Source organism: Chionomys nivalis, chromosome 14, assembly GCF_950005125.1.
Source record: "Chionomys nivalis chromosome 14, mChiNiv1.1, whole genome shotgun sequence".
Classification (NCBI taxonomy): Eukaryota; Metazoa; Chordata; class Mammalia; order Rodentia; family Cricetidae; genus Chionomys; species Chionomys nivalis.
In genome coordinates this window covers 25095313-25120560 of record NC_080099.1, presented here as the reverse complement: position 1 = coordinate 25120560, position 25248 = coordinate 25095313, and positions in this window count along the sequence as shown.

The window sequence follows — 25248 nt, the reverse complement described above, 5'->3', positions numbered from 1 at the left end:
TACTGTCTCTGTTAGTTGTCTTTTTCTCTATTCATAAAAGTCAACTGACTGATACAAAAAAAAATCACACACACACCCTCTCCCCCAAAACAATGCTTGCTTTCATCTTTAGTGACAAGACAAGGTAGGGAAATGCCACTTTTAATACTTCATCCCAGTGAAATATAATAAGATTGTATTGATTTTTTTAAAAAATGAAATCAATAATGGGATGAAATAGTCTGCCAAGAAATTCATCCTCTGAATTGCTTCATGTAGAGTTGATTATTTATTTTGTTCCATATAGCAATCAACATGCATGGTATCTGGAGTCAGCTATGCTGAACCTCTCATTCCATGTGGACCAAGTGTCTTCAGCCAAGAGGTAGCATTGCTGTGAGCCTTTAGATAATATAACATAAGTCCACATGCACTAACTGATAAGTCACTGTGTGGCAGGACTAAAACCAAGTATTTAACAGTAACAAAGAGAAATGTCAGGCAAAAACATGAAGTAATAAAGGCATTCCATGCTGAATAATGGGGAACAGCCTACAATTGTTTCCTTCATTTTGCTAATAAATAAAACTGTTCTTAAAGTCTCATGCTGAATAATACATTACTGAGGATAATAATCTATTATTTGAATGGGAGAGTTTTTTTTGCGATGGGAGCAGGGGAGGCAATAAATTGGTTTCTTTCATATTCTATAATTAAGAAAACAATAATCTCTTTTAAATAACTTTTTTCTTGATTTCAAAGTTTTTAGTTTTCATTGATGTTCGTTGGAGATAGTTTCAGCTACTAATGGCGTATATTTGTCTGTTTTCTCCTGTTCTGTCTTAAAATCTTTCCTTTCACTTCAAAGCCTTTCGTAGATTCATGTGTGCAAATGTGCACATCCCATAAAACTCAGCCACCTGAAACTATAGCTGAACGTTTAAAGATTATTGATTAATAGAAGTATAGATAAAGCTATCTGGCTATAGCTTTAATCTTTTGATTTGTTTTTATTTCTCAAAACCTGGGTAACAAACAAGATCTTTCAGTTGGTAACTTTCTTCTTTGATGACAGGCAAATATTGGGGAAAAAAAATGTTTCTCTTTCAGCCTTGCCCTGTGCTTCTCCACATTTGCCTTGCAAATTCTAACTGAGATTAAATTCTCTGTTCAAAAGCTAGGACTAAAAGAGTCATTAGGTTTGTTGGGATAACTTGATGATCCAGGTAGAAATCCAATAGCGAACCACAAAGGATTCAGGTGGGGACACAGGACTGTTCCTGTCCACCTCCCATCCTATGCAGTACACAAATTAATAAGGAGATAAACATACTAGACTTTAAAAAAAGCTAACATTCTGAAATCCCCCACTTAGAGCTTATATTCTATAGTAAACAGTAATTTTATGATTCAAAAACAATTTTTTTCCATAGGAACAATGGGAAATGAAGCTTTAGATGCAAAGAATATCTCATCAATACATAATAAAAACATTCAGATAGCTCGTCGTTTTCTTGAACCCACAGTTTTAGGACAGTTCAGAATCTAGAAACATAAATGGCTTTGGATACTCACAAACACAGAGAAGAATGTTTTGTGTAACTCCAAGTCATGAAGATACAGCTGAGGGTTTTTTTCTTGTTTTTGAAAATTTAGCAAGCTGCCATATTGTCTTCTCTGGGCTTAGTCCCTATTTATCTCTAGGAATAGTCTTTATTCATTTCTCTTCTTCTAAAGTTACATTTTCCAAACGCTTGTCTGTCAGGCTCAGTCTAGACAGCAGATTATAGGTGTTTCATACCTCTCAAGTATTCACTTTACGATTCACACCTGTGTTCACACACAGACTTGTTGCTCTTAAATTCAGATGTCAAATTTGCAAAAAAATAAATAAATAAATAAAAAATCCGATCAAGTCTGTGTCACAGCTTATGTTTACAATTCATCATTTCGAAGGGATATCATTAAGTATCACATGATTCACTTAGAGATGCACTTGTCAACCCAGGAGTGTTCATCACTATTTACCCAGCTGCAGAAGACAGGACACACCCTACCCCTCATGAAAGCTACTTCATGAAAGAAAGAGCCACCTCGCCCCCTTGTGGGAGATTCTATCACAAACAAGGTCCAGAAAGGACTCTTCTTCCTGATGGAACAGAGGCTCCCTTTCCTCCGTGAACAAACCTTGCAAGTTCACTGGGGTGTCTCCCTTAACTTCATTGGGCTCAAGCCTCAAAAGACAAACCAGCCAGGTAAAAATGTCATTACAACAGTTCTACATTCTACTGGATTCACAACTGAAAAATGAGTAATAAACTGTCTAATAAACTAAAGATGGTCTGCCAAAATAAATGTTAAAACTGAACTCGACAGTCTCTTAAAAGAGTGAAAAAATGGTCAAGACAGTGTATCATACCAAACACAAAGAAATTCATAATTTCCATTAGAAGTGACAATTGATAGACAACAACACTGAATTTATCAGAGCACCAACACTGAAATGCAGCATAGGGCAAATTTATATAAAAAGTAGGAAATGTTTTAAAGGAACCATTCTAGATTTATTTGTGTTGCTGTGATAAAATACCTGGACCAAAAGCAACTTAGGGAAGCAGAGGTATTTCAATTCCAGCCTATTGTTGTGGAGAAGTTAAGGCAGGAACTACAGTTGTCTGCATCTACAGTCAAGAGGGAGGATAAATGTGTGGATTCCTGCTTCCTTGCCTGCTAGCCTTCTTCACTTTTATGCACTTCAGAGCCAGCTGGAGGAATGCACCACACACAGTGGGCTGGGTCTTTCTATATCTATTAACAACCAATACAATCTCCCACAGACTAACCAACTGTAGACAATTCCTCAATTGAGGCATTTTTTCCAGCTAAGCTGAATATTGAAACCACCCAGTGCATCATAAAAGCAATTCAATGAAGGAACTATAGCCTCATTTGAAATAAATAAAAATTGAAAAATATCAGCAAATAAATTAAAGCTATAAAGACAGAATCAGGATGTTTGAAATACCCGGTGATATCCATTGGAGAAACTTATACTCTCTTTCCCAGAAGATATCATTTGAAAATAGCTTCTTCATTATGCCTGCTTCCTTTTCAGAATGCTAGGGTTTTTCTTTCGTTTGAACCTATGGATATTCATGTGTATGCTGTCACAGTCTCTATGAGCTCATATGTAAATCAGTTCATACTCCAGGACAGATCCCAGACCCAAGAGTAGTTGATTGACACTAAACATACTTGGAGTAGTTTGGGAAAGAATGGGCCCCATAGGTTCTTATATTTGAATGTTTAGTCATAAGGGAGTGGCACTACTTGAGAAGAATTAGAAGGTGTGACCTTGGAGGAAGTGTGTCACCACCGCTGGGGATGGACTTTTTGAAGTTTCAAAAATCCAAGCCAGACCTAGTGTCTCTTTCTTAATTCTGCCTGCAGGTAGGAATATAGAACTATCAGCTACTTCTCCAGGGCTATATCTGTCCCCATGCCACCATACCCACACCATAATAATAGTGAACTAAACTCAAACTGCAAGAAAGCCCCAATTAAATGCTTCTTTAAGAAATAAGAGTTGGCATGATCATGGTGTAAGGACACTGACAGTACTTTATATTTTTCATTGTGCTTTTATTTTTATTTTGATATTTTTGCCTTATTGATTTTTTTCTTTTTTATTTTCTTTAAGTTTTCTTTGAGCATTCTTTGGGAGGTTTTGTTGTTGTTTTTCCTGAGGGTGTTAGTTTTGAAACAGAGAGAGAGAGATGGAGAGAGAGAAAATATGAGGTTGTGTGGTTAGGGAGGTGGGGAGAACTGGAGAGAAATTAGAGGAGGAGAAAGAATATAATCAAAATACACAGTATAATTTTTTAAGCTTTTATTTTAAAAGATCCATGGGCTGGAGAGATTGCTCAGTGGCTAGGACACTTGCTACTCTCATAGAGGACCCAGGCTCAGTTCTCAGTACCCACATGGCAACTCACAGCAGTCTGTAACTCCACTCCCATGTGATCTGATGGCATTTTTTTTTGGAGTCCACAGATACTGCAAGCACATGTTACACATATAATCAGACAAAACATCTACACATAAATAACTAAATTCAAGAAAATTTAAAAGAGCCGAATGAAAATAAACCTTCAAAATAAAGTATGGAAATTAAAACCTACTGAATGGATTCAAGAGTAGAGCAGCATGACAGAAGATACAACCAATAAACTTAAAAGAGTAGAATGTACCTGACCTGAACACAGAGGTCAAAGCCTTCAAAAGATCTGGTAGTCATAGCATATGAGTCCCAACAGGAAAGGAGAAACATGGCGGGTCTGAAGAATACTGAAGCTAAATAATAGCTAGGACCTCCCAGAATTTGGCAAAAGTCACAACTTTCTGAAGTTGAGGGAGTTCCAACTAGGATGAATTAAATGAAACTTCCTCCAAGACATGTCTAAAAACTACAGACAAAGCTGAACCTTAACAGCAGTAAGAGGAGAAGACGCATAGCTTCTAAGAAGACATCCGTTCAAATGACAGCAGACATTTCCCTGAAGCAGCAGGGCCTAAAAGGAAAAGACACAGCAGTTTCCAAAAGTTAAAAGGAGAGAGCAGTCAACTGTTAATTCTGTGCTCGTGGCACCTGCTCTTTAAGAATGAAGGCGGGCATAATGGCATTTAAAGTGAAAAAATAAAGCTAGGAGATCATCCGTTGTTAATAGTTTTTTCCTTAAAAGTTGAAACAGAAAGTTCTTCAGTTGTACAAGGAATGATAAAAAGAAGGAATGCTAGAGCATCGGGAACCAGAAAGAACAATGCGAACGAACATATGATTTAATAAAATGAAGTATCAACCTCGAGAGTTTTACAGGCAGAATAAGTGGGTGATGACTAAAACAAACCATGACATGATCTCAAACTCAACATCATGGTATTTCCTAAGCTGTGGAAAGTAAGAATACCCCCATGATTCACATGGAGTGGTAAAGTTCTGTTCTGTCAATAGTTACATCATTAGACTCTGATAACTGGAACTACACCAAGAAAGAAATAACAAGAGTAACTGTCTTAGTTGGATTTTTATTGTGTTAATAAAACACTGTGACCAAATGCAATTTGGGGAGGAAAGTGTTTATTTTGTGTTATAGCTTGTGGTCCATCATCCAAGAAGTCAGGGCAAAATCTTGGAGGCAGGAGCTGATGCAGAGGTCATGGAGGAGTGCCACTTACAGACTTGATCTTCCTGGCTTGTTCAGCCTGCTTTTCAGTAGCACCCTGGCACCACCCAGAGTAAACTGTGCCTTCCCACATCAATCACCAACTAAGAAAATGCATTGTAGGCTTACCTACAGACAAGTCTGGCAGGGGCATTTTCTCTACTTGATTCTCTAACTTGTGTTAAGTTAACATAAAACTAACCAACACACTGAACTATGAAAAAAACATCATGCTCAATATAGTAAAAATAAAGTATAATCAAATCTTAGAATGTGTCCATATAACACACAGGAAGAGTAACAAGTAGGAGGAAGCAAGGAGGCAGGCCTTTCTCAAGAGCTCACATAATGTTATTCTTGGATGATCTGAAAGACTGAACTATGCAAAATATGCACCCAGGAGGGACCCAGGTAAAGAAACCTGGGTGTATGCAGACCTAAGACAACATTGAGCTTCATGTGCCCCCAGCATAGGAAAAAAAAACTAGTGAATCTGATAATGCAAGGTCTTAGCTAAAGATGAAATGTAGATGGGAAAAAGACCCATAATGACAGGCACTGGCAAATAAGTATACTTCTGAGTGTAATACAAAGCTAAGGAGCTATACAATTTGAACTGTATGTTTCTAAAGAACCCTCAGGTTGCTCTGAGGTGTACAGGCAAGTCATTGTCCCAAAGAGAAAACCAGGCAGAGCAAAGCTCAAGTTTTAAATCCTCTGATCTCAGATAGGACAAAACACATGGGTAGCAAAAGAGGAAGCAACAGATAGAGATGTGCAAGTAGCCATTGACCCAAGAGGACACTGGAAGTAGCATAAGCATGCAAGGGGAAGGAAATGAGCATGATAAAAGCCATTTACCTAAACTCACACGGACCTATCAGTATTTATCAGTCAGTCTCATCCATGAGAAAACTCCTCAGTAGGATACAAGAGTCCACGCTTTGTAGGTAAGCCTCACCCTAGACTTGTAAGCCCCTTTGAAGGTCTGTTTTCTGACAAAGAGCTGTGCTGCCCAACTTATAAAGAAGTTCCTTGAACCTATTTGTTTTTAATCTATTAAGACAACCAAGTAAAGATGATACCTTTTCTCGAGATGGCAACTGAGCATCTAGTTGTTCAAAAGAATGAACTGAAGCTCATGAGAAAAACTGTGGGGGTCATTAGGGATATATTGAGTCAAACAGAAAGGAATAATGCCATTAACCAAAACACATCTAGAACTTACAGCAGAGTTGGAAAGATGGTTCAGTGATTGGGAGCACAGACAGTTCTTGCAAATGACCCAGGTTTGGATCCCTGTACTCATATAGTGCTCACAATTATTCTTAACTCCCATTTCAGGAGCCTAATGCCCTCTTCTGGATCTGAAGACACTAGGTAGACATACATATAATAAAGATAAATATTTTAAAAAGAATTTACACCAAAGTCACCTCCTGTTTTCTTAGTGAAGCTCCAAATACGCATAATGATGCTGGGATCCAAAGAAACAAAATGAAATGACAAAAGGTGCTAGTTAGAATGCAAACTAAAATAAGTAGCATTATCTCATGATCTCCTGTGGGGAGTAAAATAGAACTGAGGAGCCACAGAGATAAATATCCTAAAAATACAGAAAAGTAAGCATATAGATCTTCGATTTATCCCATTTTGTTGCTTTTGGAGCTTAAAAGATTAATACTGGGACAAACATTACAGAATATTAAAATCATATCTCTACTTAATCAGCAAATATACATTTCAAAGCATGTGAAATAAAGTTCAACAAACCAAGAGATAAGCACCGGTTTGGCAGTTTCAAATTTTCTCAAAAATAACTATAAAACAATCTATAAAAGCAGTTTCACTGAGGTAGAAACAGTGAACTGGCTTTCTCAACCCTTGAAAATATGGTTCATGTTTTATAGTCTTTGAGTAGAGTTCACTTCTAAAGAAGTTCACAATATATTGAGTAATGATTCATTTTCCAGAAGTTATTGTGTGGCAAGTGGATATGGCTATGACAGAGCATGTAATCTCCATGGTATTGCAAGGAACACTTAAGGTACCAACTGCCATCAGAGCCAGAAAATTGATGGAAGAATTGTGTAACTTTATAGACTCGTCCGTTATTTTGTCACCTACCTCAACAACAACAACAACAAAAGGTTATTGCCTGATGTAGAGGCAATATAAAAAGCCCCAAAGTGTTTGTTTAAACATCAATATAATTGTAAAAAGTAAACAAATCCTAAAACTTTCAGTTGATGAAGAATTGAATATATTTAATTTCCTCAGCTCATTCTCAAAATTAATTACAATGATAATGAAAAACTAAAGCAATTCATAAGAATAAGGGAAATCCAAGAAGGCATGAGGATAACCCAGTTTTGGAAACTGAGAAAGGTACAGACAAAGTAAGTCCCACATGGGTTAACCCAAAAGTTGTTTTTATATACCTAGACTCAAGAAATACTCAAACATGGAGGCATCACAGGGACATGATTTGAATCTGGAGGACTGCTGAAGAATTCGTATGAAATACTATCACAAACATAGTTTCACGATAGTGTATGCCAGAGGAGCAGTACATCTTTTGCAAGACAGTATGAGAAAGCTGCCCCTGACAAATCTCAGCAATACAGTTCCCTGAATAAAACCTGCATAATGACAACACCTACTGGGAGAAAAAAAATCCAACAGGGCTCTACCTTTAGATGAAGAACTACAGACAATGAATGGCTTTGGGGAGAGGAAGATTCAGTATTCCACAGGAATGAGTCCTCAAAGGTGATTCAGTTCCAAGTGGACAGCCCTAAATACATATACATACAAGCAAAACTAAATAGACTTGATAGAGGTGTGTGTGTGTGTGTGTTTCTATCTGTGTGTGTTTGTCTGTGTGTGTGTGTTTGTCTGTGTGTGTGTGTCTGTGTCTATGTGTGTCTCTGTGTGTGTGTCTGTGTGTGTGTATTTTCAGAAGAGGTCAATAATTTGAAAGTGACTACAAGGACACAGGAGGAGTTTGAGGGGAAGGGAGGGGGAATCATGTAAACACGGTATTCGTGTATAAAATTCTATAGTAAAATCAATTTTTAAAAAGCACGAATTCTATACTCTACCCACCCAAAGAACTTGAAAAACTCAATATAGACACTTGAAAAGGAGGAGGGTTAAGTGAATGCCTTTGCAGGGAGCGGTGAGGTGGGTGGGTGTTTTCTCCCGTTTGTCTCCAGGAACACTACAAATTCTGTCTTCCAGACAAGAGTAAAGGAAACATCCCTGAACTAACTGATCAGGACCAGCTGATAAAAAGTAAAACTATAGTAACAGCTTAATCCATCACTGAGCCAGAAAACCTTTCAGTGAGACTTCTCAGTCAGCAGACCACACCAGCCACAAACACCCCACACCCAAGCTGGCATGCTCACTGCCAAACACTGTGGGTAGACCAGCAGTAGGCAGTGGAGAAGCAAAGCCCACACACACTAGGAAAGCTGGATCCAATAGTCTACAGAGAGCTTGATGCATTACCTATTTTTTTTATGGAGAGAAAGAGTATGGTGTGTTCATGAACAGACAGCAGCAAGTCCTTAAAGAAATGCCCAAAGATCAAGGGAAAAAAAAAAAAAAAAAAAAAACAGAAGAAAACGAAAAGAAATAATTCTCTTAGAAAGTAAAAAAAGACAGAAAAAAGCAACGATTAGCCTAAGAAGAGTTAGAGAATGTGGTTAGGACATTCTCCAGAAAGTAGGGCAAAGGAAAAAATTGAAAACAGCAGGAGGAAAATTCAAGGATGAGCCCAGGAAGTCCTCCATTCTATTAACAAGAGTTCCAGAAACAGAACAGAAAGGAACGAGAGAAAAGAACATTGCCAAATAGATAACACAGAAAAGGTTTTGTAACTGAAAGCAAATGGGGATTGTTTATCACAATAGCTACAGAGAGGCTCACATAAAAAGCATCATGACATCTCTCAACATCAGGAACACTTTCAGAGAAGCGAGCCAAAATAGTCACAAAGGCTGGGTGGGGCATCAGAATAGCATTATGCTTATCACTGGATATGACAGAGACATCTCAACATCCTTGTGAAAATTTTGGCCAGGCCAGCAAGATGGCTCAGTGGCTAAAGATGCTAGCTACCTAGACTAATGATCGGAGCTCAATCCTTGGACTCCACATGGTGGAAGGAGTTGTCCTCTGACCTCTATATATGCACTGTGACACCCATTAGTGTGCCTGCATGCACGTGCGTGCACACACAGACACATACACACAATAAGTAAATAATTGTAATTGCAATGTAAATAAATGTTTAAAAAGCCACTTTCATCCTTAAAGACCCTTATGTAAAATTACAGATATTTTTAGATTTATAAGAGGTTTTTTAAAAGTCTGCATTTTGGAACTATTAATAACTTTATGAAATTAAAGAATAAGCTACTATAATATTTTTCTGTCACTGCTGTAGCAAAGTTCCAGGAACAACATGGTTTAAAACCATGTACATATGTTGTTTCTATAGTTCCAAAATCAGATCCAGCAGGGCTGCTTCTTGCTGGAGGATCTGGAGAAGTTCTATTTTATTGTTTTTTTCAGCTTCTGGAATCTACCTCTCCTCCCAGCTTTAGTCTCTTCCTCTATCGTCAAAGCCAGCAGCATCTTCAAGATTCTTTGACTCTGATACTAGCTCTGCTGCTTTCACTATCATCCTAAAAACTGTGGATAGGCAAGAGTCCTCTTCCTAAACCACAAAGTTCTTTGTGCTCTGAGGAGTAAGTAAGCGTGCACATATCTGAGAGACCAAGACTTCAACATCTTTGTGAAGGTCATTATTCTGCCTACCTTCCTCAAGAAAACTAAAAGCAGGACAGCCACAAAACAGCTCCCAATTAAATGAGTAGTAGGCCATGTGGTCAGAGAAAGACTACTGCTTTGGAAACGAGCCAAGCCAGGTCACAACAGAAGCAAGAAAAGCCTAAGGAGGAAGGTTTGAAGAAAAAGCCAGAATCATATGCAAATGTTTGCAAGGAGACTCACAGTTCTGAGAAAGAGTTTGAATGAGAACTAATGACACACTATCAAATTTTAAATGAGTAATTCATTAAAATTGAGAAGAACAAAAGAATACACAAGACTGGAACTATAATCATAGGAAACCACATAGTTTGGGTGTGGGTGATACTCATATGGCTGAAGCAACACAAATCTAAAAAGTGATTCAATAAAAGGTAGTGAAAGGCTCCAGGGGTTTGGGAATAAATGGTGAATGGGCTGTAATATTCTCAGTGGAAGGAATCAGTACATAATCAAAAAGAAATACTCAACTGACTGTAAGTCTATTATTTTCAAGGTATAAAGCAGGGAGAGAGAAAAAGAAAACAACCAAGACTGGAAGTGGCTGTCTCAGAAGAGTGGAAAGAGCAAGTGATTGCGTGGAAAGGACAACTGTCTGGCTTCTTAAACTTTGGAAATCTGTAACTCAATGGACATGAAGTAAAAACACAAACATCCAGAAAAACAAACTGTGTTATATTAAAATAGAATGTGATACATTTTGCAAGGAGAGAGGGCGCTTGGTCATTCCGAGCTGCTACCTAGTGTCCAGTGTATATACATGAACTACGTTTTCAGTGGACATTTATCTGTTGATGGACATCATTACCCATTCATGTGTGAATGTGTGAGTGTGGCATATATGTTTGTGGGTGAGTGATGTATGTTGTTTATTGTTTGTGTTTGTGTGAATGTGATGTGTATATAGTGTGTGTGTGTGTGTTCGCGTGTAAGTGTAGATGTGAGTGTGCTTGCTATGTATCGTACACATTTAAAAGTCAAAGGACAACCTCAGATGTTGGTCCTCATCTCCCTTGTTTAAGACAGGGTTCCTTTTCTTGTCTGTCACTATCCTCAAAGCTAGCTGGCTTGGACTGTCTAGGAAGTCTCCTGTTTGTCTCCCATGTCAACATAGGAATGCTGGGATTTTGACATGTACTGCCACAGCTGCCTTTACATGGGTCTGGGGCGTTGACACTCAGGTCTTCATGCTTGTGTTGTGAGGACTTGTGCACTGAGGCATCTCCCCTACCTAATTTTTGTTTGTTAAATTAACTTACCTAGTAGTAGGTTTCTATACAAACTTTCACATATTTTTCAGTTTGGTTGATCGACACACACACAAACTCCCTCATCTCTGTACCCCTTTCCCCATCATTTGCCCCCCAGTATCCTCCCTCTACTTTGCTCAACTGTCTTCCCCATCTCCTCCTTTAGAACATCATTTTCCAGTTGTACAATCCTTTCCAGCTTCTAGGGCTTTACTCACTTCTCCCCCACCTAGACATGCATATTTAACAGTTAGAGATGAGAATCTTAGGAGAGAACATATGGTGTTTGTCTTTCTGAGCTTCCGTTACCTCACTTAAAATAACATTTTCTAGTTCTATCTATTTTTCTGCAGATTTCATAATTTTCTTTTTCTTTATAGTTGATTAAAGGTCCATGGTATATATGCACTGTGTTTTCATTACTCATTCATCTGATGATGGACATCTAAGCTAATTCCGTTTTCCTGCTACTGTGAAAAGAGAAATGATTAACATGGGTGAGCAAGTGTCTCTTTGGTAGGCTATGGCATCCTTTCTCTGCATGTCTGGGAATGGTGGAGCTGGGTCAGATGATACTTGTCAGGAATTTTTCCTAATGCGAGTTCTCTGCAGATGCAAAATCCCAATCAAATCAAATCAAAACAAGCCAAATTAAGAAATATCCAGGATTGATGGGATTCCTGCATCCTTGGGTGTTCCCTAGGGAGAACCAGAAGGCCATAAACATGACCACCAGGAGGAAGGAAAGGAGACCACGCGTTCCTCTTTTGGGTGTTCAATTAAATACCCTATGGGAGTGGCCCTGACCCCACCAGGGAGGGGTCAGGACCTAGCATGCTGGGATTTGGAGTCCAGACCAATACAACTCTCAGGCCTGGGGGCTAGGATAGATGCGAGGGGCTGGGGTCTATGCTCCCAAATTAACAATACTTCTGTTTTTTGTTTCTTTGTGCACTCCCATGCTGACTTCCACTTCAGTGACACTAGCTCACACTCACACTAATGGTGTTTAAGAGCTCCATTTTCTCCACATTCTCACCAGCCTGTGGTGTCAGTTGTTTTCTTGACTTTAGTCGCTCACTGCGGTGAGATGAACTCTCAGAATAGTTTTCATTTGCATTTCCCTGATTGCTAGAGATTTTGAACACTTTTTAAAATATCGATTGACCATTGGTACTTTCTCTTTTGAAAAGTTAAGATCATTGGCTTATCTATTGATTGGAAACTTTGTTCTTTGTTGTTTAATTTTTTACAGTTCTTTATATCATCTTGATATTAATCCCTTGTCTCCAGTATAGCTGACAAAGATTATCTGCTGTTCTGTAGGCTGTCAATATTGTGTTTATAGTTTCTTCTGTTGTACAAAAGCTTTTTAATTTCATGGACCACAATAGCATAGGAAACAGCCCATAAACTGACAAGTAGAACTGTATAATCTTTCTGCATCTTATAGCAATGACAATATGGATGATTTTCAAGAGCTAAAACATCATCATCTCCTTGAAAGGCCTTTCCAGGTGATTCAGTACCTATAACCAGGTTGCCTTGTTTCATTTCCTCCATCGTGCTGACCGTTATCTAACACTCCTCACTTGCTGTGTGTTTACTTGTCGGAGAACATCTGTCTCCTTCCTGCAGAATATTAACTCCCAGAAAGCCAGGTTGCTCTGCTAGTCCACAGTCCACCCTCAAGATCCAAAACACTGCTGGTCCTTAAGGGGACTCACTACTTAAGAGGATATTTACATTGTCATTCTCTCCCGTTCCATCTTTCCCTAAGCACACAGTTATAAAGTGTATCCATCTAAACTTGTGTAGAAGCTCAAGTCAGCCTTGGTAAAACCAGTATGAGATCAGAAATTCCAGAACCTGGCTCCTTCTGGTCCAGTCTATGGACTGGATAAATTGTTTCATTTTCTGAGGCTGCTCATTTCTTATATAGTTTTGTTCCACTTGAAGTAACTATGTCATAAGGCTATTTGGAGATCATTCACCTCATTTTTTGTTTGTTTGTTTTTGAGAAACGGTCTCACTATGTAGACCAGGCTAGCCTCAAGCTCAGAGACTCAGCTGTCTTTGCCTCCCCTGTGCCGGGATTAAAGGTGCACCATCTCACCCAGCCCACCTCATTTTTTTAAGTGAAAGGAAAAACAGTCTCAAAGGAAAGAAAACAGATGATTGATTCCTCCCCTCACAATGTGCACACAGCCTGAGAAGGCCAAGTTCACAGGGCGAGAAGATGGCTTTGAAAGAGCTCAGCAATTTCGGGGGACAGAAATAGCTTTCAGAAACTTTAAAAAGAGAGAGTGAGAGTTTAGGCTCGGGAAATCCTTTTTGTGTTCTCCCATATGTTACAGATGAAATGCATTCTGGAAATGTCCAGGTGAGAAGTGGGTCAGCTTGAATTGAGAGCTTATTCAAAGTATGAATTACAAAAGAGGGGGAATCCAAAGGCAGGAAAGAAACTAAAAGGCAAACAAGAGATGCTCCTACATCAGAAAAGACATGGTGTACCTGGACTGTGTCACCGTGGGTGGAACATGTGCAGAAGAAATACAGGCAAAGAGATGGTGACAGAGATGCACATGGTGCTAAGACATCAGAGACACCAAGGGAAACAAATGGACTGCATTGTCCTTAATGCAACTGCTTTCTCCACAGCATGCTGCCTTCAGGAGAAGAGGGTAACTAAGGACACAGAAAAGTTCACCTGGTGCCTAGCTATCCTCCCAAACTCTTCTTGATGGCAAGGGCAACAGGTGGTAGCTCTAGTTTTCAAAATCACCCTGGGAGTTTCCGGATGCCACATGGTATTGACAAAAGAATGCTTTGAACTGGGAAACAAATAAATCAAGCCAATGATTTTTCTCAGAAGAAAGTCTCTAATTTCCTGCAAATATCCCCAGAGTCCGCAGCCGGAGGACAACATTGCCTCCTATGCCTTTTTTGGGCTGTGCCATCACAAATAACAAACTAATCCCCCTTGGCAGAGCAGGAGTTGCAGATGTATGTCTTAAGGAGACAAGAGAGCCATTTGCAGATAGCACAGGCCCTGGGACTCTCCAAAGGTGGTTTGTTTAGCTGGGATGAAATTACTTCTCGTTTATTTGTAGCTCAAAGGCTGCCATACACGGAAAAAGAAACTGCAAGAGTGACTCAATTGCTTCTGTGGCACCAGGAAAAATTACACCTAGTAGGTCTTCAATAGTGACTGGGCATTGATAGGTTTGGAAGAGTAAAGCTCTCAAACAGAGCCTGTCCGGCTGGCTGTTACTGAAATGAGGCTACTCTGAACATTCTGTCAATAGTTGTCTCTGAAAATGAACATGAAGCAGGCAGACACAAGATGTTTTGGGGGGAGTCAATATTTACTTGTTATATAAACATTTATGGAACATTTGTCTTTTGTAGGTTGTTACGCAATGTACTGAGGAATTCGCGTAATAAGAAAAAGCCTTTCCTTCATGCAACATCCAGTCCAGGGTGGGTGGTGGAGGAAAGTGGGCAATTAGATCTGATAAAAAGTGGTCAGTGCCAGGTCCTAATGAGGCTTCTCATCTGATCTTTGCACAGAGGCCCAATGACTCCAACAGCTTCACACACCACTGAGCTGAATACAAGGCTGTTCAGCAAGTCAAATGAGACTTATTAGCATGAGTGAAAAAAAAAATCTCAGAATTTATCTCCCACCGGCACAGGCTCAAGGGCATCAGCACTGCATATTAAATATAATACATTATAATGGCATTAGAAATTGGTAAGACTGGACTCTTAGTTGGTCACATTTTCAGGCACTAATACAAGAAGGATCAGAATGGCAAGTCATGAGTTTTCTCCAGAAAGGAGAACAGCAGGCAGATGGCCTCTGCCTTGCCCTCTGCCTTGCCCTCCAATACCCCCACAGCCTGCCTTTACCCAACATGGACTTTCCCAGAGGTAGAAAACACAAAAGAGGCCTTCAAAAGAAGCATTTTTGCATGCTGAGGCTCAACATGCTCTCTAGCTCTGCTAATGTAAACACTGTAGCACATGTGTGGGGTCAGTAAAAATAAATTATACTGTGGAGGTGTAGACTTTCAGGGGGGGTTGCTTGTTTGTTTGTTTCATCATAAACTGCACCCCTATCTTTCATTTAACACCTGTGTTTTGTAGACGCATCTGCTGACCCAGGACAACAAAATTTAAGCATTAGATCTGAGCTAAGATGAAGGGTTTCTAGGCCAGGGTCTATAGGAGTGTCTGACAAGGTTGAGAATAAACCATTTACTTTTCAGTCTTTTGGCTGCTCTTGAGCAATAAGAATATTGTGGACCCCTTCAAAGTGTGACTTTACCCCTATTCCTAAGAAATATGCATGTACCATATAAAAAAAATTTTAAGTAAAAGAAGAAAAATAAAAAGAAAGGAAGGGAGGGAGGGAGGGAGGGAGGGAGGGAGGGAGGGAAGGAGGGGAGAAAGGAAGGAGTGAGGGAGGGGGAAGGGGAAGGGGGAGGGAGGGGGGGAGAAAAGAAGGAAAGGAAAGGAAAAAAAAGGAAATATGCTTGTACCAAAGAATGCTACCTTTTAGTGAGTTTTGCATGAACTGGCAATTCAAGATACCCATCGGCTGCATGTGGCCTGTGGCAAAGACCAACCGCTGCCATAACTCCAGTAAATGGAAAAAGAGCTGTACCACAAATTATAGTCACTTAAGACATAAAATTCATGACAGTTTTAAAAGATAGTGGAATCTCTAAAGAGAATAAATCTTTCTATCGAAATGACTCTGAAAGGCTATTTCCTGGCAACAGAACTCTAGGATAAAAGAAGAAGTTATATAGTTGATGAGACCACAGGAAGGGTAGTGCAGCTTGGTGGGAGGCCACTGCACAGCCTGCACAATCTCTGTTGTGTTCACCACAAAAGAAAGGGGGAAGCCGTAGATAAAAGTTTAGTATGATAGTTTCCAAGATGAATAAGAAAATGTAAAGGGTTCCACTCTCAGGCAGTACAGTTGGGCAATGCACTGAGTACAGGCAACTTGACCTTGAAGAGATTTTGTGTAATAAATGTAAGCAACGGGTTCTCGGCCAGACTTGATGAGCCAACATCTTTACAATACATTCATGATGTGACATCTTCAAGGTTTGTCTATGATAGTAAAATGAAAGAAATAATTACCATCTGCTGCATTAAGAGAGAGAAGGAGAAAGGAGAGAGAGAGGGGGGGGGAGTCCTGAGAGTGGCGAACACATTTAAGAATTAAATAGTGCTGCACACACAAACTCATGGTATACTGAAAATTCACTGAATTTTAGAGTGCATAAGCTATACCTGAATAGAAATAGGAGTGCCAAATCAAACAAAGGACAAGATAAATAATGGGAAAAACGAGTCACTACTAAAGCACACCACTCCATAACTTACAGAGCACTCTCACAACACTCTGTCCTGCTGCCACCTTTCCAGGGTAGTCTGGTGGCACAGAGGCTTTGTGGTTATCTAGCTAGATTTTAGGGTGGTCAGGACATTTATCTTGAAGGCACAGTTCTTTTGACTGAGCAGTAGCTAGGGATAGCAACCACCTTCCATTTTTGACATGGAGGCTTATAATGTAACTGGAGATTTCTCTCCTGTCTGCCAGTTCCTAAATAACCACTCCGAGGCTTAATCCTAATTACAAACTGTTTGGCTGATGGCTCAGGCTTCTTACTGGCTAGATCTACATATACATTAGCCCATTTCTAATAATCTATGCATCACCACATGCTCCATGGCTTACCAGTAATGCTCTGTCATGTTATTCCTCCAGCGGCTGCTAGAGTCTCTCTAACTCTCCCTTCTTTCTCCCTGTATCTCTGTTTGGATTTCCTGCCTAGTTCTATTCTGCATAGTTATTGGCCAAATCAGCTTCTTTATTAACCAATGGTAATAAGACATATTCACAGCCTAAAGAGGAGCATCCTACATTAATAGTCTCTCTACAGTAGAGCTACTGAGCATTGGAGGAATAAAAATGGAACAATCCCAATGTATGCCTCACTGGAAGAATTACCTTATGAAACAAACTCTTCCAGTCAAGATGAATTCTGACCAGCAAGACTGACTTATTAACTTAGTTCACTTCTAATAATTGTGTTAATTTTAAGTGTCATCTTGATAGTGGCTTGACAGGGCATGTGTCATCTTAGCTATGAAATGTCCAGATGTTTGGTTAGATGTGTCTGTAAGGGTATTTGGAAGGTAACACTTGAATTCATACATTTAGAAAGTGGATCTCTCTCTCTTTGACAGTATGTTATTTGTTAAATCCTGAATAGTCTAAAAGGGATGCGTCCAAAAGAATTGTTGATGGAGGTATAGCTCAGTGGTAGAGCTAGTGCCAAGTATCAAACAAGAAATGAGAAAGATGGAGACAAAAATAGAGAGAGAGAATAAAGTTTCTCTCTTTGAGCTGATATATTGGGCTTCTCCTCCTTTGGACTCAGACTACAATTCACACTTCTGGCTCTGCTAGTCCCAAACTCTTTGATGTGGACAGGAACTATAGCTTGTAATTAGAGATCTTGAGATCCCTCAGCTTCCATGAAAGTTAGATACAAAATTTCATACAGTTCCAGTATTTCTGCTGTTTTTATCGCCAACATCTTTCTCAGCAAGGATGAGATTATGTGAGCCAGAGTTTGGCTTCCAGGGTACAAAGACACAAGAAAAGAAAAGAAAAAAACTTGCAGTTCTTATGTAATACCATAACAATCTGCCAAGAATTTATTCTTTTTTAATGTCTGTCCTTTTGTGGACACTTTTCAATATCTTCAAACTCACCATCTTTTATATTTTCAGTTTTTTTTAAGTCAATGTGTGTGCAGAATAAATTGCCCTGAATTTTCAAGGCACCCATTACTGGAAGTTCCATTTTTACTTAAGTTTGGAATTCATGAGAATTGGGCAGTTGAATATGTTCCTTCATTCTAAGCAATGACCACAGTATCTATCACCTGGGTATCTTCGGGATTAGTGGAGCAGGGAAGCAAAGAGTGTGTAAAGAGAAAGGCATCTTAGTTGCTCTTGCAAGAGGTGTGGCAGTGTTCTTAAACAGGAAAGTCCTCCTATATTAAAAACCTACCATGTCAAAGAAGTATGAACAGAGAGCAAACTAACAAGCAAGGCTCTCAAATTTTGGTCAACTTCTATGCATTAGGTCAACTTTACATTGAATGCATTTTAAAGTGTTGCTGTTTTCTTTTCTCATCAATATAATTAATTCCAAAGCAGGGGATTAATTCTATTCTTTGAGCTTCCAAAGGGCATTTCATAGTCATGGTAGGAAGCATGTTTGGTCTTTGAAGAGGGTCTGAAATAGTATGCCCTAGGCACGTCCCTAATCTTGCTCGCCATCTCAGTCCAGTTGGTAAGACAGGACTAGCTCCAGGACGAAAGCACCCGGGCTACCCTGGACTCAGACTCCACATCTTTTCAGCTTAGCTGACAAAGTATCTGAAAGAACAGTTTAAAGGTCGAAGGTCTTTCTCGTGGTATTGGGGTCCACATCCACCAGTCTTGGCTCCAGTGATTCTCAGCCTAGGGTTCGTCAGAATATTACAAAGACACAAACATGTGGATGTTGGGAAGCAGGGGAAAAGGGAGGTAGGAGAGAGATAGGGGGGGGAGGGAGGAGAAGATGGAAGTTGGAGAGAGAGACAGAGACAGAGAGAGAGAGAGAGAGAGAGAGAGAGAGAGAGAGAGAGAGACCGAGACCACAGGACAGCATGCCCTGATGACCTACTTTTCTCTAGCTAGGTTCTATGTCCTATAGTTTCTAGAACCTCCCCAATCAGGCATGAATGCATGAGCCTCTGTTAGGGATGCTTTCTATACAAACTATGATAGTGAAACACACTATACAAGTCACTACGACTTACAAAGCTTCCGTTTCCTTACTTATGAAGCAGAGGGTGAAATAATAAGCATTTCATAGAATTAAAAGGCATCACTCATCTAATACTCTTAGAATGTGCCCTTGTGGTATGAACTAATCAGCACTAGCTAAGATGGTAGCAAATGGAAAATCAGAAGGTCCCCAGCACACATGGCTCTTTCAGCAAACCGAAAGATGCTGGAGGTAGTGAAAGAAAGAAAACTGGCACATCTGCTGGTACTGGAGATGGACTGGAGGGGGCACTGCCTGCAGCCCCTCCCTGCCACCTGTCTTTGCTGCATCTCTTCTGCTCTGATCCCCAGGAGCACTTCACAGTAGCTTCACAACCTCACTGTGGTTTTTGCATCTAGTTTGGAAGACAATGACCCAGAAAACAAAATCAAAGACAGCAGCTTCAGCAGCAGGAGCCTTTCCCAAAGTCTGAAGTTCTACTTTTTTGCCAAAGTCATCTTGTTCATTTTAACACTGACAACCCCTGCAGAATGCCATTCATTTACCAAGGGTACTGCAGAGCTTGCCTGTCACACTAATGGTTTGTAAGGTGTCAGGACTTCCACAGGCTACTCTACTTTGACAGAAAGTACTTTGCTATGCAGCTGAAAACATTTGTTAGTGTATAACTATTTTAAGAATGTTTACATGGATCTAATTAGGATTTTTTTTAATTTTTAGATTTATTCTATTTTATTGTGCAAATATTTTTCCTGTGTGTGGGGGGGGGGGTGCGCCATGTGTGTCCCCGGTGCTCCATGGTTCAGAAGGAGGCACCAGATCCCCTAGACCTGGGGACAGGGATAGTTGTGAGCCACCGTGTAGATGCTGGGAACCGAACATGGGTCCTCTGCAAGAGTAACAAGTGCTCTTAGCTATTGAGCCATCTTCCAGCCCCCTAATTAAGAGTTTTGAACAAATATTCTATGGAACAAAAGAAATTTTACTCATTTATGAAGAAAGGGCAAATAATTCACTTGACAAATGACCGACTCATTTATAAGACGCGGCTCATGTTACCGTTTCTCCATCTCATGCTCTGGCACACAGAGAACAAAAAGCAAATGAACTCGCTCTTCTCTAAAATGCTGCTGCTACTTCATCGCCTGAAGAGTTTGCAGAATGGGAGTCAAGCCAGAGACAAAAGATTTTTCTGGGTCACCAAATGCCCCATGATACAACTGCTAACCTGACTATAATTTGAACAATAAAGGTGGCTGTGTGTTCGATAATTATAAAATCCCCAACAGGTCACACGTGGGGTTGTGCGCCCTTCACCCTCACACTTTGGAAAGAGACATGAGCATCGTGGGTCCCAGGGTCTACAGACTAAGACCCTGTCTCCATAAAAGCAATAAAAAGTGCCAGTGAATCTGCAGCCCCTGTTTCACACAAACTTCCCTCATTTCATTAAAACTAGTTTCTGCCTCTCTGCTATATTCCTCAAAGGCTTTCAGATAAGGTTGGTTGGAGAAAGCATATAAAGCTATCGATGTCTCACATCTAGTGTTTGATATTTGCAGAATGTATGCACTGTACCGAGGCAAGTGTGTCTTCATATCTCCTGCTTCACAGAAAGTATTATCTATTGATGGACATGTTCTAGATGAAATTAAACTTCTTCATGAGTTAATCTTCAATTCCAAGGTATAAAAGTACACATTTTTGTTTATTTCCATCCAAAAATGTATTTAAAGTAAATCCTCTCACTAAAACTTAGAACAGCATGGGGTTTTGTTTCATAGCCACGGGATGTTTAAATTGCTTTTAAAGAAACTGAGCAGAGTGTCTTTCTACCTTGGCTAAATTCTTGAAATGCTGTGCAACAGTGTGGTATAGTTGCAAAGACACACTTGGAGTTGTCCTTCACAGTGATGTAGGCCAGGTTCTTCCCATAGTCATAGGATGCAGTCGGCCCGGCTCTACCCATAGTCACAGAATGCTGCCATGTACAGTCCTTCAGACAGAATCAGACCTGTTTGCACCCTGCTGTGATCACCACGTCAATCTCAGAGCATACCAGAGTCTTTTCAACAGTGACAGAGCAAACATTACCAAAAGAAACAGCAATAAAAACCATGGAGTCTATTTTGTGTTACTCAAGTACTCTGAGGAGGGTTTGGGAAACATTGGGAGCAAAGAAAGAATATGAACAAAATATATTGTATGAAAAAAATTAAGCCAATAAATATAACAAAAAAAGAGTGAAGGGAGCAAAACAGTCATTGGAACCCTCAAAGTTCAAAGTTTGAACAGTTTGAGTTTAATTCACATTTCAGTACATAGTCCTTGACATCCCTAAATTATAAAAGAAAGAAAGACCCACAAGCACTGCTCCAAACCTAGAAGAGGGTTTTGTGTGTGTGTATGTGTATGTTTGTATATGTGTGTGTATATTAGTGTGTGTGTGTATGTGTGCGAATGTGTATGTGAATGTGAGTTTGTGTGTGTGTGTGTGTGTGTATGTGTCTTGGTGTCTTGGTCTCATAGAGCCTAAACTGGCTTCACAATCACTATATATCTGAAATTGGGTTTGAATCCCTAATCCTTTTGCCTCTATTTCCAATAGTATGTGCCATCATACCCAGGGAGGAAGATTTTTAGCTATGGTGGCTACCTTCCTTCCAACAAATACCTATATCTTCATATTCCACTGCATCATGGGTAATAGGAACCCACTAGGAGCCTCTGTCCCTCTGATTTGATCCACTTGATTTCTGTAAAGAATCACTTCCATTTTTTCTGTCCTATATAATAAGACAAAGTCACAAACAAAACACCCCAAATAAACACCAAAATTATTGGAAAAGAAGAACAAATTTGGAGTTTCCCACTCTTAACTGGGTGGCAATATATTCCTGATTTCAAAACACATTGCAATGTTACAATAAGCAACATGGAATAAAACCCAGACAACCTTTTAGGCACATGTAGAAGGATGGTGGAGCCATAACTTATAGTCTACAAATACACAAAACATGCTTCCAGAGATACATATAAACAGGCACACACACATACATACACATGAAAACACAAACATACACAGACGTGCATACACACAAATGCACAAAGGCACATACACACACGTGTGCATTCACACAAATATACACACAACACAAACACATATATAGAGAGACACACAATAAAGTTTATTTATTTTTAACTACATAAATACACATGATTTGGGTCTCAGATAATAATCAGAAATTGTAAACTTCTCTGAAATTGCTATAAAGGATCACTCAGAAGTGAAGTTAGTCAGAATTCAGTCACAAAGCTAAGTTCTTAAAAAAAAAAACTCTTCTTCTCTGAACAGATGGCACACAATGAATCTCTCCAAAATGCATAGCTCCTGTAGAAACCTTGAGAAAAGTAGCTACCACTGTCAAACCAGGCAAGGAGAGGAAGATGAATGTGAGGAGAGTGGTGTTGACAAAGTGGTGATATGTGCAGTGTCTACAAAGCATCACGTTCAAGGCTGCATCCAGGAAAAATTCCTGAGCTGTCCCTGCTGCCCTGCTCAGCATTCACTCCAGCTCCACTGTTCACGTTGGGATAAGTGCATGTTATTAGCTTCATTAGACATACTATAACCAAATTATTGAGATTTATTCAAAAATATTTCTTTTCAGGCAAACTTTGCCATGTTTCTTTTCCTTTATATAGATCATAACACAGTGTTTTAATGTATCAAAATGTCGTGTCTGTCTTATGAGTTACAAACATGCTATAGAACTTAGTATTCATGTTTACAGTGAGAAAAATAAAAGGTTTCATCCATTTACTCTGGGTTGTTGAAAGGCCATGCATGGAGGGCTGGAGGGAGGAAAGGGAGGGAGAAATAATTGTAATCGACACACACATTTCAAGGATAACTTTAAATATAAATATCTTTGATTCTCCAATGAAAGGGCACAGACTGAATGGATCAAGAAACTAAATCTGTCTTATTTGTTGTCTACAAGAGACACACCTTAGCTTTAAACACAGGCACAGCCTTAGAGTGAGAAGATTCACAAAAGAATTTCAATTAGGCAGGACCAGGAAACAAGTAGTCATTGCTATCCTAGTATCTGACACACACCAAAAAACAAAAAAAAAAAAAAAAGATTTAAAATTAAAACGTATTAGAAGAGCTAAAAGAAGACACTTAATCTTAATCAAGGGAACAATTAACCTAAATGGCATTGCTAACCTAAACCCTAAATATATATGAATCAAACTTTGGTGAAACCAATTTCATTGAAGAAGAAGGAGGAAGAGGATGAGAAGATGTACTACTAGAACTAAAGATGTAGATTAACATCAATCCATTAATATCATGTGAGCTCAATAGCCCATTTTATCCAATAAGCCAGTCATTCGATGAGAAAGAGAAATATTAAAATTATATCATATAGAACTTATTTAACAGATATCATAGAATATACCATCCAAATACAAATTAAAGTACATTCTATTCATTTGCCCACATACATCACATCCTAAGACAGAAAACAAATCTTAACCAATTCAGAAAGACCAAACTTTTTGGGTCTGGCTTACCTCACTCAGGATAGTGTTTTTTATTTCCGTCCATTTGCATGCAAAATTCAAGAAGTCATTGATTTTTACTGCTGAGTAGTACTCTAATATGTATATATTCCATACTTTCTTCATCCATTCTTCCATTGAAGGGCATCTAGGTTGTTTCCAGGTTCTGGCTATTACAGACAATGCTGCTATAAACATAGTTGAGCATATACTTTTGTTGTATGATAAGGCATCTCTTGGGTATATTCCCAAGAGTGGTATTGCTGGGTCCAGAGGTAGGTTGATGCCGAATTTCCTGAGGAACCGCCACACTGCTTTCCAAAGTGGTTGCACAAGTTTTCATTCCCACCAGCAATGGATGAGTGTACCCCTTTCTCCACAACCTCTCCAGCAAAGACTATCATTGGTACTTTTTATTTTAGCCATTCTGACAAGTGTAAGATGGTATCTTAAAGTTGTCTTAATTTGCATTTCCCTGATCGCTAAGGAAGTTGAGCATGACCTTAAGTGTTTTTTGGCCATTTGAAATTCTTCTGTTGAGAATTCTCTGTTCAGCTCAGTGCCCCATTTTATAATTGGGTTTATTAGCCTTTTACAGTCTAGTTTCTTGAGTTCTTTATATATTTTGGAGATCAGACCTTTGTCAGTTGCAAGGTTGGTGAAGATCTTCTCCCAGTCAGTGGGTTCCCTTTTTGTCTTAGTGACAGTGTCCTTTGCTTTACAGAAGCTTCTCAGTCTCAGGAGGTCCCATTTATTCAATGATGCCCTTAATGTCTGTGCTGCTGGGGTTATATGTAGGAAGTGGTCTCCTGTGCCCATGTGTTGTAAAGTACTTCCCACTTTCTCTTCTATCAGGTTCAGTGTGTTCGGACTGATATTGAGGTCTTTAATCCATTTGGACTTGAGTTTTGTGCATGGTGATAGATATGGATCTATTTTCATTCTTCTACAGATTGACATCCAGTTTTGCCAGCACAGTTTGTTGAAGATGCTCTCTTTTTTCCATTGTATACTTTTAGCTCCTTTGTCGAAAATCAGGTGTTCATAGGTTTGTGGGCTAAAGTCAGGGTCTTCAATTCGATTCCATTGGTCGACTTCTCTGTTTTTATGCCAGTACCACGTTGTTTTCAATACTGTAGCTCTGTAATAGAGTTTGAAGTCAGGGATGGTAATGCCTCCAGACAGTCCTTTATTGTATAAGATTGTTTTGGCTATCCTGGGTATTTTGTTTTTCCATATAAAGTTGATTATTGTCTTTTCCAGATCTGTAAAGAATTTTGATAGGATTTTGATGGGGATTGCATTGAATCTATAGATTGCTTTTGGTAGAATTGCCATTTTTACTATGTTGATCCTCCCAATCCAAGAGCAAGGGAGATCCTTCCATTTTCTGGTGTCCTCTTCAATTTCTTTCTTCAAAGACTTAAAATTCTTGTCAAATAGATCTTTCACTTCCTTGGTCAGAGTTACCCCAAGATATTTTATGTTATTTGGGGCTATCGTGAAAGGTGAT